The sequence below is a fragment of the Ovis canadensis genome, chromosome 22 (genome assembly GCF_042477335.2).
Source record: "Ovis canadensis isolate MfBH-ARS-UI-01 breed Bighorn chromosome 22, ARS-UI_OviCan_v2, whole genome shotgun sequence".
In the NCBI taxonomy this organism is placed as follows: domain Eukaryota; kingdom Metazoa; phylum Chordata; class Mammalia; order Artiodactyla; family Bovidae; genus Ovis; species Ovis canadensis.
The window spans coordinates 17,153,890-17,167,999 of NC_091266.1; the positions used below are offsets into that span (position 1 = coordinate 17,153,890).

At 38.5% G+C, this 14,110-nt stretch overlaps 1 long non-coding RNA gene across 1 annotated transcript in view; it reads left to right on the forward strand.

The window, feature by feature from the left end:
* LOC138427827 (uncharacterized) overlaps positions 1-14,110 on the forward strand; it is an 89,662-nt gene that overhangs the window by 60,758 nt on the left and 14,794 nt on the right. Inside the window, exon 2 of the long non-coding RNA XR_011252190.1 lies at positions 13,689-13,850. This is a non-coding gene — a long non-coding RNA (uncharacterized lncRNA). The remainder of the gene's footprint in view (positions 1-13,688; positions 13,851-14,110) is intronic.

Below are 14,110 nucleotides of genomic sequence, written 5' to 3' on the forward strand. Positions count from 1 at the left end.
AAGTATGTGTGTGTGTGTGTGTGTGTGTGTGTGTGTTTGTGATCATGTCCCCCCAAAAAGAGATATATATCTACAAATATTACTTTATATATTTGTATATCTTTTCAAATAGCACATGCAGATCTGTGTCTCTTATTTTATGACTGAACAGCATTGCAACACAGTCTTGTGTGATTACTCATTTAAATAGTTCTCTATTAACGGGCATTTTGGTTGTCATCTGTATTTTACCATTATAAAAATTCAAGGACCTTACTTGGTGTATTTGCAGTGGGGAGAGGAAGTCTGACTTTCAACACAAGAAAATTTTTGTTAGTATAACTGTAGGATAATTGATACTAGTGAAGTTAGTGTGTCAAAGGGAATACGCAGATTAAATTTCAGTGAGTGACTAAGTGAAGATTGCTCAGTTCTGCCTGACTCTTTTTGACCCCATGGACTGTAGACACCCAGGATTATCTGTCCATGGAATTCTCCAAGTAAGAATGCTGGAGTGAGTAGCCATTCCTTTTTTTGGGGAATCTTTCCAACCCAGGGATCGAACCCAGGTCTCTTGTACTGCAGGTAGATTCTTTACCATTTGAGCCACTGTTGCTTTATTTTATACTTCTAATAAACTGAATCATTGTGTCTTCCCCAAAACAGTGTGTGAAACTGACTACTGTCTCATATTTTCACCACGGCTTAACATCATGGAAAGGAAATCCAAAAAAGCAAACTGGCTGTCTGGGGAGGCCTTACAAATAGCTGTGAAAGGAAGAGAAATGAAAAGCAAAGGAGAAAAGGAAATATATAAGCATCTGAATGCAGAGTTCCAAAGAATAGCAAGGAGAGATAAGAAAGCCTTCCTTGGGGATCAATGCAAAGAAATAGAGGAAAGAAAAAAAAAAACAAAAAACAGAATGGGAAGGACTAGAGATCTCTACAAAAAAAAAAAAAATTAGAGATACCAAGGGAACATTTCATGCAAAGATGGGCTCGATGAAGGACAGAAATGGTATGGATCTAACAGAAGCAGAAGATATAAAGATGAGGTGGCAGGAATGCACAGAAGAACTGTGCAAAAAAGATCTTCACGACCCAGATGATCATGATGGTGTGATCACTCACCTAGAGCCAGACATCCTGGAATGTGAAGTCAAGCGGGCCTTAGAAAGCATCACTATGAACAAAACTCTTGGAGGTGATGGAATTCCAGTTAGTAAAGCCATTTCAAATCCTGGAAGATGATGCTGTGAAAGTGCTGCACTCAGTATGCCAACAAATTTTGAAAACCCAGCAGTGGCCACAGGATTGGAAAAGGTCAATTTTCAATCCAATCCCAAAGAAAGGCAATGCCAAAGAATGCTCAAACTACCACACAATTGTACTCCTCTCACATGCTAGTAAAGTAATGCTCAAAATTCTCCAAGCCAGGCTTCAGCAATACATGAACGATGAAATTCCAGTTGTTCAAGCTGGTTTTAGAAAAGGCAGAAGAACCAGAGATCAAATTGCCAACAGAGAGTTCCAGAAAAATATCCATTTCTACTTTAGTGACTATGCCAAAGCCTTGTCTGTGTGGATCACAATAAACAGTGGAAAATTCTGAAAGAGATGAGAATACCAGACCACCTGACCTGCCTCTTGAGAAACATGTATGCAGGTCAGGAAGTAACAGTTAGTACTGGACATGGAACAACAGACTGATTTCAAATAGGAAAAGAAGTACGTCGAGGCTGTATATTGTCACCCTGCTTATTTAACTTATATGCAGAGTACATCATGAGAAATGCAGGGCTGGAAGAGGCACAAGCTGGAATCAAGATTGCTGGGAGAAATATCAATAACCTCAGATATGCAGATGACACCACCCTTATAGCAGAAAGTGAAGAGGAACTAAAAAATCCTATTGATGAAAGTGAAAGAGGAGAGTGCAAAAGTTCACTTAAAGCTCAACATTCAGCAAACGAAGATCATGGCATCTAGTCCCATCACTTCATGGGAAATAGATGGGGAAACAGTAGAAACAATGTCAGATTTTATTTTGGGTGGCTCCAAAATCACTGCAAATGGTGACTGCAGCCATGAAATTAAAAGACGCTTACTCCTTGGAAGGAAAGTTATGACCAACCTAGATAGCACATTCAAAAGCAGAGACATTACTTTTCCATCAAAGGTCCATCTAGTCAAGGCTATGGTTTTTCCAGTGGTCATGTATGGATGTGAAAGTTGGACTGTGAAGAAAGCTGAGTGCCGAAGAATTGATGCTTTTGAACTGTGGTGTTGAGAAGGCTCTTGAGAGTCCCTTGGACAGCCAGGAGATCCAACAGTCCATCCTAAAGGAGATCAGCCCTGGGTGTTCACTGGAAGGACTAATGCTAAAGCTGAAACTCCAATACTTTGGCCACCTCATGCGAAGAGTTGACTCATTGGAAAAGATTCTGATCCTGGGAGGGATTGGGGGCAGGAGGAAAAGGTGACAACAGAGGATGAGATGGCTGTTTGGCATCACTGATTCGATGGATGTGAGTTTGGATGAACTCCAGGAGTTGGTGATGGACAGGGAGGCCTGGCGTTCTGAGACTTATGGGGTTGCAAAGAGTCGGACCCGACTGAGCAACTGAACTGAACTGAGTGAAACATCATCTCACATTTAAAATTTCTTACCTGATTGTTCAAAAATGACATCTGATTTTCCTTTGTCTTACCCGCAGTTTTTGATACTGTTTGAAAGTATCTTAAGCAGTTAGTTTTAAATGTTTGTTATCCATACCTTCTGATATTTACAGCTGCTAATAATTTCAGCTAATATATTATCAGTTGTTTATTACAGTCCATGCATTGGCCCTAACCATACTATAAGTTTAATTCATTTAATCCTCAGTCAATTTAGGAAGTTTCATCCTTATTCCTGTCTCACAGCCAAAGTAGTTAAGTCATAGAAATTGAATGACTATCTGAAGCTCATGTAGCAAGCCATTAAAGGATTCAGGATAATATGAAGTTGGGCAGCCTGACTCCGGACACCATGCTATGATACTCTGCTCTGTGGACTGTCTTGTAGAAGGGAATGGTAATACTCAATTGCTGATCTTACTGTCCAGCAAATAATTGTAAGATTAGTTCTTAGAATTGTCGTGATATCTAGTTCTCTTTCTAAATAAAATTATAGATAATAAAAGGGTTATTGTTTAGTCACTGAGTTGTGTCTGACTCTTCTGTGACCCCATGAACTGTAGCCTGCCAGGCTCTTCTGTTCATGAGATTTCCCAGGCAAGAATACTGGAATGAGTTGCCATTTCTTCCTCCAGAGGATTTTCCAGACCCAGGGGTTGAACCCATGTCTCCTGCACTGGTAGACAAATCTTTACCAATGAGCCACCAGGAAACCCCAATAAACAGGTATCAGTCATCAAATACATGTCATATATTCTTTGATTACTTAGAATAAATGATTGATAAGACAAAATCAGACCCGTATTTAAACATTTTCATAAACGTAGTAGATGCTACAATAAAGACGTTATTGGGCATAGAGGAATGTCACTTAATTCAGCTCTGAATTTCAGAGGAAACTTCCTGGGGGACACGGTGCTTTGGCGAAGTCTTCACTTGCAAGTGGACCATTAATGAAGCCATAAAGTTAAAAAGATGAGGGACATGTGAATGGAATTTAGTGGTGTACGGGTGGCATGATACAAGTTTGGTGCAAATAAGAAATATATTTCAAGATGAGAAATAAGGGGAGATGAACCTAGAAAAATCAGGAGTTAGTGAATTGACTATATAGCAGAGAATGTTACTCACCAACTGTCATGTGCCTTTCTACATATTGTCTGCTCTTCCAGGCCAAGGTGTTTAAGATTCTATTCTTACTCATGGTCCCATTATGACTGAGCCTTTCAGGCCATGTGGTTGATAATGAATTCTTATCCATAGTCCATTTTGTTATCACCCCATTATCTTCTTTAAATTCATGAATATTTCAAGACTTTTATTTACCGAGTTAGAGTTTTAACCCTTCCCCATAATTTTCCAGTGTTTTCCAGGTGACGCTAATGGTAAAGAACTTGTCTGCCAATGCATGATATATAAGAGATCCAGGTTCGATCCCTGGGTGAGGAAGACCCCCAGAGAAGGGCATGGCAACCCACTCCAGTGTTCTTGCCTGGATAATCCCATGGACAGATGAAATTTGGCAGACTACAGTCCATGGGGTCACAAAGAGTCGGAGACGACCGAAGTGAATTAGCACACACATAATTTTTCATATATCTGACTTATTTTATCAAATGTCCCCATAACAGAGGGCTTTCCTTAATGACTATCTAAAATGTTATCTTTCTCTTACTGTGTTTTACTTTGGGCTTCCCTGGTCGCTTAGACAGTATAGAATCTGCCTATCATGCAGGAGACCAGGGTTCAATCCCTGAGTCAGGAATATCCCCTGGAGAAGGGAAAGTAAATATTGCAATATAAATAAACTTCTATGTATTTATCTGTTGCCACTGAAATCTGATTTTCAATGAAGGCCAAACATTGCCTAGAAAAGTTATGATACAGATAAGTTGCTCAATCAATATTTGTTAAGTGAATGGATCCATAGATTAAAATTCAAAAGAACCCAATGAGAAAGGTATTAATACTACCCATGTTTAATGAATAAAACCAAAGTTTAGAATATTTCGTCTTTTAAACAGATTCATTGAGGTGTAATAGATACACAAAAATTGAACTTATCTAACATAAAAGTTTGAGTTTGGATTTAGGCATATATACTTGAAACCATCACCATAATCAAGGTAGTAGACATATCCATTACTTCCAGAAGCATCTTTGTGTCCCTTCTATTTTATATCTAGCCTCTTAAATTTGTAGGTGCATAACACAGTACTGATAATTATAAGAAGCCTGTTGTACAACAAATCTCTAGAACTTAAGTCACCTTGCATGAAACTTTACACCAATGTAACAACTCCCTATATCTCTCTCCCCTACCCATGGCAACTACCCTATTTCCTGCTTACAAAGATTAATGGAAAAAGAATATATGATATATAAATATACTGGAATATTATTTAGTCTTAAGAAAAGGGAATTCCTGTCATTTACAACAACCTGCATAAACCTCGAGGACATTATGCTAAATGAAATAAGATAGTCACAGAAGGACAAATATTGCAAGATTCCACTTATAGAGAAGCTCATAGGAAGGCAAAATATACAAAGTGGTATTTCAAAATATTACATTTTGCAATATGAACATATTATATATGTTTATTTTTGAGATTTTCATGAAAAATGATGCTGATACCCAGATGCTTTTTTACGTCTGGGGAGTGGATATTAAACCTAAGTTAGGGATATTTCAAATATAGTAAGAAAAATTCCAACATATGAATGGATAGTGCTTATTCTAGAATTCATATTATTGATGATTTTCACCTCACAGTCAAAAGTGCCCTCTTGTTTGGAAGGAAACAGAACAGAAGTATATGACACAAGTCTTTCTCCTAAATAATATCATATTGCTCGCTTTTCCATACGTAGAAATTCAGCTGACTTACATTCTGGCTGGTTCTAACACAATGAGTAGTAGCAGTCAGATTGGATCTGCATAACTGCTAACCAGCATGGTCCACCAATAGTCAAATAAAAAATTTTGACCGGATTTTTCACCAATAAGCACTCAAAGTTTGTTTGTTTGTTTGTTTGTTTGTATTTGAGAAAGCTGATCCAGTGGTCCAAGATTCCATCATTAGAATCTCTGAAATATTTAGCACTTAAGAAATTAAAATTAGTTATTACCTAATTTTGGATTTGAGGAAATTAATGCCAGAAAGACCAAGAAGACAGAGATACAAGACAGAGCCCAGAATTCACACATGACTCGGTCCAGAATCTATATCTCTAAATGCAAACTGCACCAATAAAGAAACCACTATCCTATAATAAGATCAAAGGAAGGTCAGGCAACCAAAAGTCAGACTAGGCTTGTAGGCAAGTTAGTAATTACCTTTCTCTTTGAATTACATTTATCTGATTGAAATCAGCCACCAATACAGGTAGACTAGCCAAGCAAACATGCTAATTAAAAACCCTTGAGCTAACAAAACTATAATTTTCAACCAGATTGCATAAACTTTTCAATGCTTCACCCAAGATTTCTGCCACGAAGACAAAACTATCTAAATCCTATAAGCAAAAAATTGTTTCCACAATGTATGTTTTAATTCAGTCTCACTACAGTTGTGAATTGGGCTCACATTCAGAAAATCTGAGGAATATTAATGGATAAATTGTTTCTGAGTAGTAGGACATCTAATATCAGCTCAGTACAGTTCAGCTGCCCAGTCTTGTCTTACTCTTTGCAGCCCCATGGACTGTAGCATACCAGGCTTCCCGTTCCATCAGCATCTCCCAGAGCTTTCTCAAACTCATGTCCATTGAGTCAGTGATGCCATCTGATCATCTCATTCTCTGTTGTCCTCTTCTCTCCCTGCCTTCAATCTTTCCCAGGAACAGAGTCTGTTTCAGCGAGTCAGTTATTCACATCTGGTGGCCAAAGTATTGGAATTTCAGGTTCAGCATCAGTCCTTCCAGTGAATAATCAGGGCTGAATTCCTTGATGATTCACTGATTTGACCTCTGTGCAGTCCAAAGGACTCTCAAAAGTATTCTCCAACATCATAGTTCAAAAGCATCAATTCTTTGGTGCTAGTTTTCTTTATGGTCCAACTCTCACATCCATACATGACTACTGGAGAAACCATAGCTTGGACTAGATGGACCTTTAGTTGGCAAAGTAATGTCTCTGCTTTTTAAGATTCTGTCTAGGTTGGTAATAGCTTTTCTTCCAGGCAGCGAGCATTTTTTTTTAATTTCGTAGCTATAATCACCATAATCAGTGACTTTGGAGTCCAAGAAAATAAAGTTGATCACAGTTACTATTGTTTCTCCATCTATTTGCCATGGAGTGATGGGACTGAATGCCATGATATTAGTTTTCTGAATGTTGAGTTTTAAGCCAACTTTTTCACTGTCCTCTTTCACTTTCATCAAGAGGATCTTTAGTTCTTCCTTGCTTTCTGCCATAAGGGTGGTGTCATCTGCATATGTGAGGTTATTGATTCTTCTCCTGACCATCTTGATTCCAACTTGTGCTTCATCCAGCCTGGAATTTCGCATGATATATGCTGCGTATAACTTAAACAAGCAGGGTGACGATATACAGACTTGACGTGCCACTTTTCCCATTTGGAACCAGTCTATTGTTCCATGTCTGGTTCTAACTGTTGCTTCTTGACCCACATTTAGATTTCTCAGGAGACAGGTAAGGTGGTCTATTATTCCCATCTCTTTAAGAATTTTCCACAGTTTCTTGTGATCCACACAATCAAAGGCTTTGGCATAATCAATAAAACAAAAGTAGATGTTTTTCTGGAACTCTCTTGCTTTTTCTGTAATTCAACAGAAATGGGCAATTTGATCTCTGGTTCCTCTGCCTTTTCTAAGTCCAACTTGAACATCTGGAAGTTAATGGTCACATAAAATTGAAGTCTGGCTTGGAAAATATTGAGCATTACTTTGCTAGTGCTTTCATGCCATCTCTCCACTCTTTCTGCAGTTATTTCTCCAGTGATCTCCAGTAGCATATTGGGCACCTACTGACTGGGGAGTTCATATTTCAGTGTTATAACTTTTTGCCTTTTAATGCTGTTCATGGGGTTCTCAATGCAAGAATACTGAAGTGGTTTGCCATTCCCTTCTACAGTGGATCACGTTTTGTCAGAACTCTCCAACATGACCCACTGATATTGGGTGGCCCTACACAGCATGGCTCATAGCTTCATTGAGTTATACAAGGCTGTGGTACATATGATCAGTTTGCTAGTTTTCTTAATTGTGGTTTTCATTTTGTCTGCCCTCTGATGGAGAAAGATAAGAAGCTTATGCAAGCTTCCTGATGGGAGAGACTAACTGTGAGGAAACTGCATCTTGTTCTGATGGGCACAGATGGAACCAAAGCAAAAACAACACCATCTTGTATATGTTACTGGTGATGGAAGTAAAGTCTGATGCTATAAAGGCAAATATTGCATAAGTTCTGTTCAGTTCAGTCGCTAGGTTGTGTCCGACTCTATGAGACCCCATGAACTGCAGCACACCAGGCCTCCCTGTCCATCACCATCTCCCGGAGTTCACTCAAACTCACATCCATCGAGTCCGTGATGCCATCCAGCCATCTCATCCTCTGTCGTCCCTTTCTCCTCCTGCCCCCAAACCCTCCCAGCATCAGAGTCTTTTACAATGAGCCAACCCTTCACGTGAGGTGGCCAAAGTACTGGAGTTTCAGCTTTATCATCATTCCTTCCACAGAACACCCAGGGCTGATCTCCTTTAGAATGGACTGGCTGGATCTCCTTGTAGTCCAAGGGACTCTCAAGAGTCTTCTCCAACGCCACAGTTTGAAAGCATCTATTCTTTGGCACTCAGCTTTATTCACAGTCCAAATCTCAAATCCATACATGACCACAGGGAAAACCATGGCCTTGACTAGATGGACCTTTGTTGGCAAAATAATGTCCCTGCTTTTCAATATGCTACCTAGGTTGGTCATAACTTTTCTTCCAAGGAGTAAGCGTTTTTTAATTTCATGGCTGCAATCACCATCTGCAGTGATTTTGGAGCCCCCCAAAAATAAAGTCTGACACTGTTTCCACTGTTTCCCCATCTATTTCCCATGAAGTGATGGGACCAGATGCCCCTTTAATGTTAATGAATCAAGTCCATGAGACAAGACAAATTGGAAATGGTGAAAAAGGAGATGGCAAGTGTGAACATCAACATTTTAGGAATCAGTGAACTAAAATGAACTGGAATGGTTGAATTTAACTCAGATGACCATTATATCAACTACTGCAGGCAAGAATCCAATAGAATAAATGGAGTAACCATAACACTCAACAAAAGAGTCCAAAGTTCAGTACTTGGACTCAGTCTCAAAAACGATCAAATGATCTCTGTTTGTCTCCAAACCAAACCATTCAATATCACATTAATCCAAATTTATGCCCTCACCAGTAATGCTGAAGAAGCTGAAGATGAACTTTTCTATGAAAACTAATAAGACCTTCTAGAAGTAACACCCCCAAAACTTGTCCTTTTCATCATAGATGACTGGAATGGAAAAGTAGGAAGTTAAGAAACACCTGGAATAACAGGCAAATTTGGCCTTGGAGTACAAAACGAAGCAGGGCATAGGTTAACAGAATTTTTCCAGGAGAACACACTTGTCATAGTAAAAACCCTTTTCCAACAACACAATAGAACACTCTACACATGGATATCACCACACGGTCAATACTGAAATCAGATTGATTATATTCCTTATAACCAAAGATGGAGAAGCTCTATACAGTCAGCAAAAACAAGACTGGGAGCTGACTGTGGTTCAGATCATGAACTCCTTATTGCCAAATTCAGATTTAAATTGAAGAAAGTAGGGAAAACCACTAGACTATTCAGGTATGACCTAAATCAAATCCCTTACGATTATACAGTGGAAGCGACAAATAAACTCAAGAGATTATATCTGATAGACAGAGTGCCTGAAGAACTATGGATGGATGTTCATGACCCTTTACAGAAGGTGGGGATCAAGACCATCCCCAAGGAAAATAAACACAAAAAGGAAAAATGGTTGTCTGAGGAGCCCTTACAAATAGCTGTGAAAAGAAGAGAAGTGAAAAGCAAAGGAAAAAAGGAAAGATATGCCCATTTGAATGCAGAGTTCCAAAGAAGAGCAAAGAGAGTAAAGACATAATTTCTCAGTAATCAATGCAAAGAAATAGAGGAAAACAATAGAATGGGAAAGACTAGCAATCTCTTCAAGAGAATTAGAGATACCAAGGGAACATTTCATGCAAAGATGGGCACAAAAAAGAACAGAAATGGAATGATCTTAACAGAAGCAGAAGATATTAAGAAGAGTTGGAAAGAATACACACAAAAAAACATACAGAAAGATCTTCATGACCTAGATAACTACAATGGTGTGATCACTCACCTAGAGCCAGAAATCCTGGAATGTGAGTGGGCCTTAGGAAGCATCACTGTGGACAAAGCTAGTGCAAGTGATGAAATTCCATTTGAGCTATTTTAAATCCTGAAAGATGATGCTGTGAATGCATTGCACTCAATATGCTAGCAAATTTGGAAAACTCAGCAGTGGCCACATGACTGGAAGACGTCAGTTTTCATTCTAATCCCAAAGAAAGTTCAAACTATTGAATGATTGAGCTCATCTCACATGCTAGCAAAATAATGCTCAAAATTCTCCAACTTAGTCTTCAATAATACACGAAGGAGAACTTCCATATGTTCAAGCTGGATTTAGAAAAGACATAGGAACCAGAGATCAAATTTCCATCACCCATTGGATCATCAAAAAATGATGATCAAGAAAGTTCCTGAAAAACTTCTGCTTTATTGACTATGTCAAAGCCTTTGAGTATGTAGATCACAACAAACTGTGGGAAATTATTCATTAGGTGGGAATACCAGACCACCCTACCTGGCTCCTGAGAAATCTAAATGCAGGTCAAGAAGGAAAATAAAAACTGGACATGGAACAACAGACTGGTTCCAAATCGGGAAAAGAGTAAGTCAAGCCTGTATACTGTCACCCTGCTTATTTAAATTATATGAAAAGTACATCATGCGAAATGCCAGGTTGGATGGAGTACAAGCTGAAATCAAGATTGCCAGGATAAATATGTATAACCTCAGATATGCAGATGTCACTAGCCTTATGGCAGAAAGCTAAGAACAACTAAAGAGCCCTTGATGAAAATGAAAGAGTAAAGTGAAAAAGTTGGCTCAAAACTCAACATTCAGAAAACTAAGATCATGGCATCCAGTCCCATTACTTCACAGCAAATAGAGGGGAAAACAATAGAAACAGTGGCTAACTTTACTTTTTGGGCTCCAATTCACAGCGAATGGTGACTGTAGCCTTGAAATTAAAAGACCCTTGCTCCTTGGGTGAAAAGCTATGACCACCCTATACAACATATTAAAAACCAGAGACATTACTTTGTCAACAGTGATCTGTGTATTCAAGGCTATGGTTTTTCCAATATTCCTATATGGATGTGAGATTTGGACTATAAAGAAAGCTAAGCGCTGAAGAATTGATGCTTTTGAACTGTGGTGCTGGAGAAGACTCTTGAGAGTCCCTCGGACTGCAAGAAGATCCATCTGTTCAATCCCAAGGAGATCAGTCCTGAATATTCATTGGAAGGACTGATGCTGAACCTGAAACTGCAATACTTTGGCCACCTGATGTGAAGAAATTACTCTTTGGAAAAGGCCTTGATGCTGGGAAAGATTGAAGGCTGGAGAAGAAGGGGACAAGAGAGGATGAGATGGTTGAATGGCATCACCAACTTAATGGACATGTTTGAGTAAACTCCGGGAGTTGGTGGTGAACAGGGCAGCCTGGTGTGCTGCAGTCCATTGGGTCACAGAGAGTTGGATATGACTAAACAACTGAACTGAACTGATGGGTGGGGCCAAGAGCAAATCTTTAATCCAATTTTCTATTGATGACTGGGCCTCTGCTCCCTCCGACTTGTTTGACTTGAGGCCAAACTATGGTCAAGGTAATGAAGATATGGCATCTCCTTCAAAAGATTCTGTGTATGCACTGCTGCACTCAGTACCCCCAAGCCTGCTATAGGCCATGGCTGACCCACAGCTCCACTGAGGACTCCTGAACAGTATCAGGAATATCTGGATAGTGTCTTGTTTAGTTACTGTTCCTTTCTCTTGAGTCCTGGTATGCACAAGGTTTTGTTTGTGCTCTCCAAGAGTCTGTTTCTGCAGTCCTGTGTAAATTCTGTGGTGAAATCCCATTGGCCTCCAAAGTCAAAGCCTCTATGAGTTCTCAGTTCCTTTGCCAGAAGAGGCATATAAGTCTTTGCCACAGAAAGTTCTTGCTTTCAGCTTCACAGAATAGTATTGTTACAGAATGCCTGATACTGTAATAACATTCACTGAATCTTTAATAGTAGCACTTTAAAAGAATTCAAGCTGTAAAAGTAATTTATTCTGCTGGCTTTTTCAGAACTATAAGGTATTCAGATATTCTCACTCTAAATACAATTTTGTGTGTTTATTTTCAGCATTTCAGTAAAGGCTTATTCAAATGTCTTTCCTCATTCCTTTACATGACACAAGTGATGGCATCATTTTATTGTCCATTTGAGTAAGTTTTGTGTGGGGTCTATAACATACAAAGATATAGACAGATTCCTTTTTAGCCTTTTTCACCTTTGCTTCAGTTTATTTGTGTTGATTCTTAATATTTAGGGAAATAGTGTTTGAAAACCACTGTCTCATAGATATTTCCTTTTTCTATTAATTTGTTTTCTTAATTACTATTTATTTTTTTCTAAACAATACATTTTTGCTTTTTGTATATGTCATTTCAAACTTACATAAAATATTAGGAATTCCCTTACAAAAGCCAAATAGGGGAATAACCTAAGTGTACTACAAAGTGTGAATGAATAAGGAAGGATGTGCTGTGTGTGTATACACACACACCCACACAGACACACATATACACACACAGTGGGATATTATTCAGCCATAATCAAGATGAAAAGCATGCCATTTATGAATAGCATTAATACATTGATAAATATTGAGGGAATTATGTTTAGTGAAGTAAGTCTGACAGAGAAAGACAAATACTATATGATCTTACTTATATATGGAATCTAAAAAGAAATACACTCAGAAACATAGAATACATTGGTGATTGCAAGGGGTGTGGGCCCAGAGATTGGAGGAAATGGGTAAAGGTTGTCAAAGGATACAAACTTCCAATAATAAGATTAACATGTTCAGGGTATCAAATGTACAGCATGATGATTATAGTGAAAAAATAATATACTTGAAATACTCGAAGTGAAGTGAAGAAGTGAGGTCACTCAGTCGTGTCTGACTCTTTGTGACCCCGTGGACTGTAGCCCATCAGGCTCTTCCATCCATGGGATTCTCCAGGCAAGAATACTGGAGTGGGTTGCTATTTCCTTCTCCAGGGGATCTTCCCAACCCAGGGATTGAACCTGCATCTCCCACATTGCAGGCACTTTAACCTCTGAGCTACCAGGGAAGCCCTAAAATACTTGAAAGTTGCTTAGATAGTAGATCTTAAAAGTTCTCACCACAGACCACAAAAAGGAAATTTAAGATGTTAGCTAACCTTATTGCAATCATTTTTGCAATATGTACATGCATTGAATCTTCACATTACATATCTTAAACTTATACAGTGTTAATATGTCAATTTTATCTCAGTCAAGCTGGGGAAGAAAGAAAATTGGCTCCAATTTTTCTCATAATCATGCCTCAGTTGCTCAATTTTGAAATATATAGTCGTTTTAGATTTGCTAACCTATGCCAACTAAAAATAGCAACTGGAATTCAATAATTTTATGCATTCATTTTGTGTTTAAACTGGGGTTATATAGTATACATATGTGGGTTAATTATGTATGTGTGTGTATATATATATATATATATATATATAATGTATATATTACTGTCTTCAAAATAACCAGTTTTTTCTTTTTCTTTTTTTTTTTTTGAGTAAAATCTATAATAACCTGTCAAATACAACTTTGTCACATTAGGTATCACCTGACTGATTAAAGCTGAAACTCCAATTCTTTGGCCACCTTATGTGAAGAGTTGACTCATTGGAAAAGACTCTGATGCTGGGAGGGATTGGGGGCAGGAGGAGAAGGGGACAACAGAGGATGAGATGGCCGGAAGGCATCATCAACTCGATGGATGTGAGTTTGGGTGAACTCCGGGAGTTGGTGATGGACAGGGAGGTCTGGCGTAATGCAATTCATGGGTTACAAAGAGTCGGACATGACTGAGCAACTGAACTGAACTGAACTGGACTGATTAAAGGTAAAACTTGGAAAAGTGATTATAAAATAATTGCAAAAAGAAGACATTCTTACACTGTCATTGAAATGGCTTGCATATTTCATGTGTGTGTAAATTCATTGACTGAAAATATAATTTTTGAGAATGCTAATATATT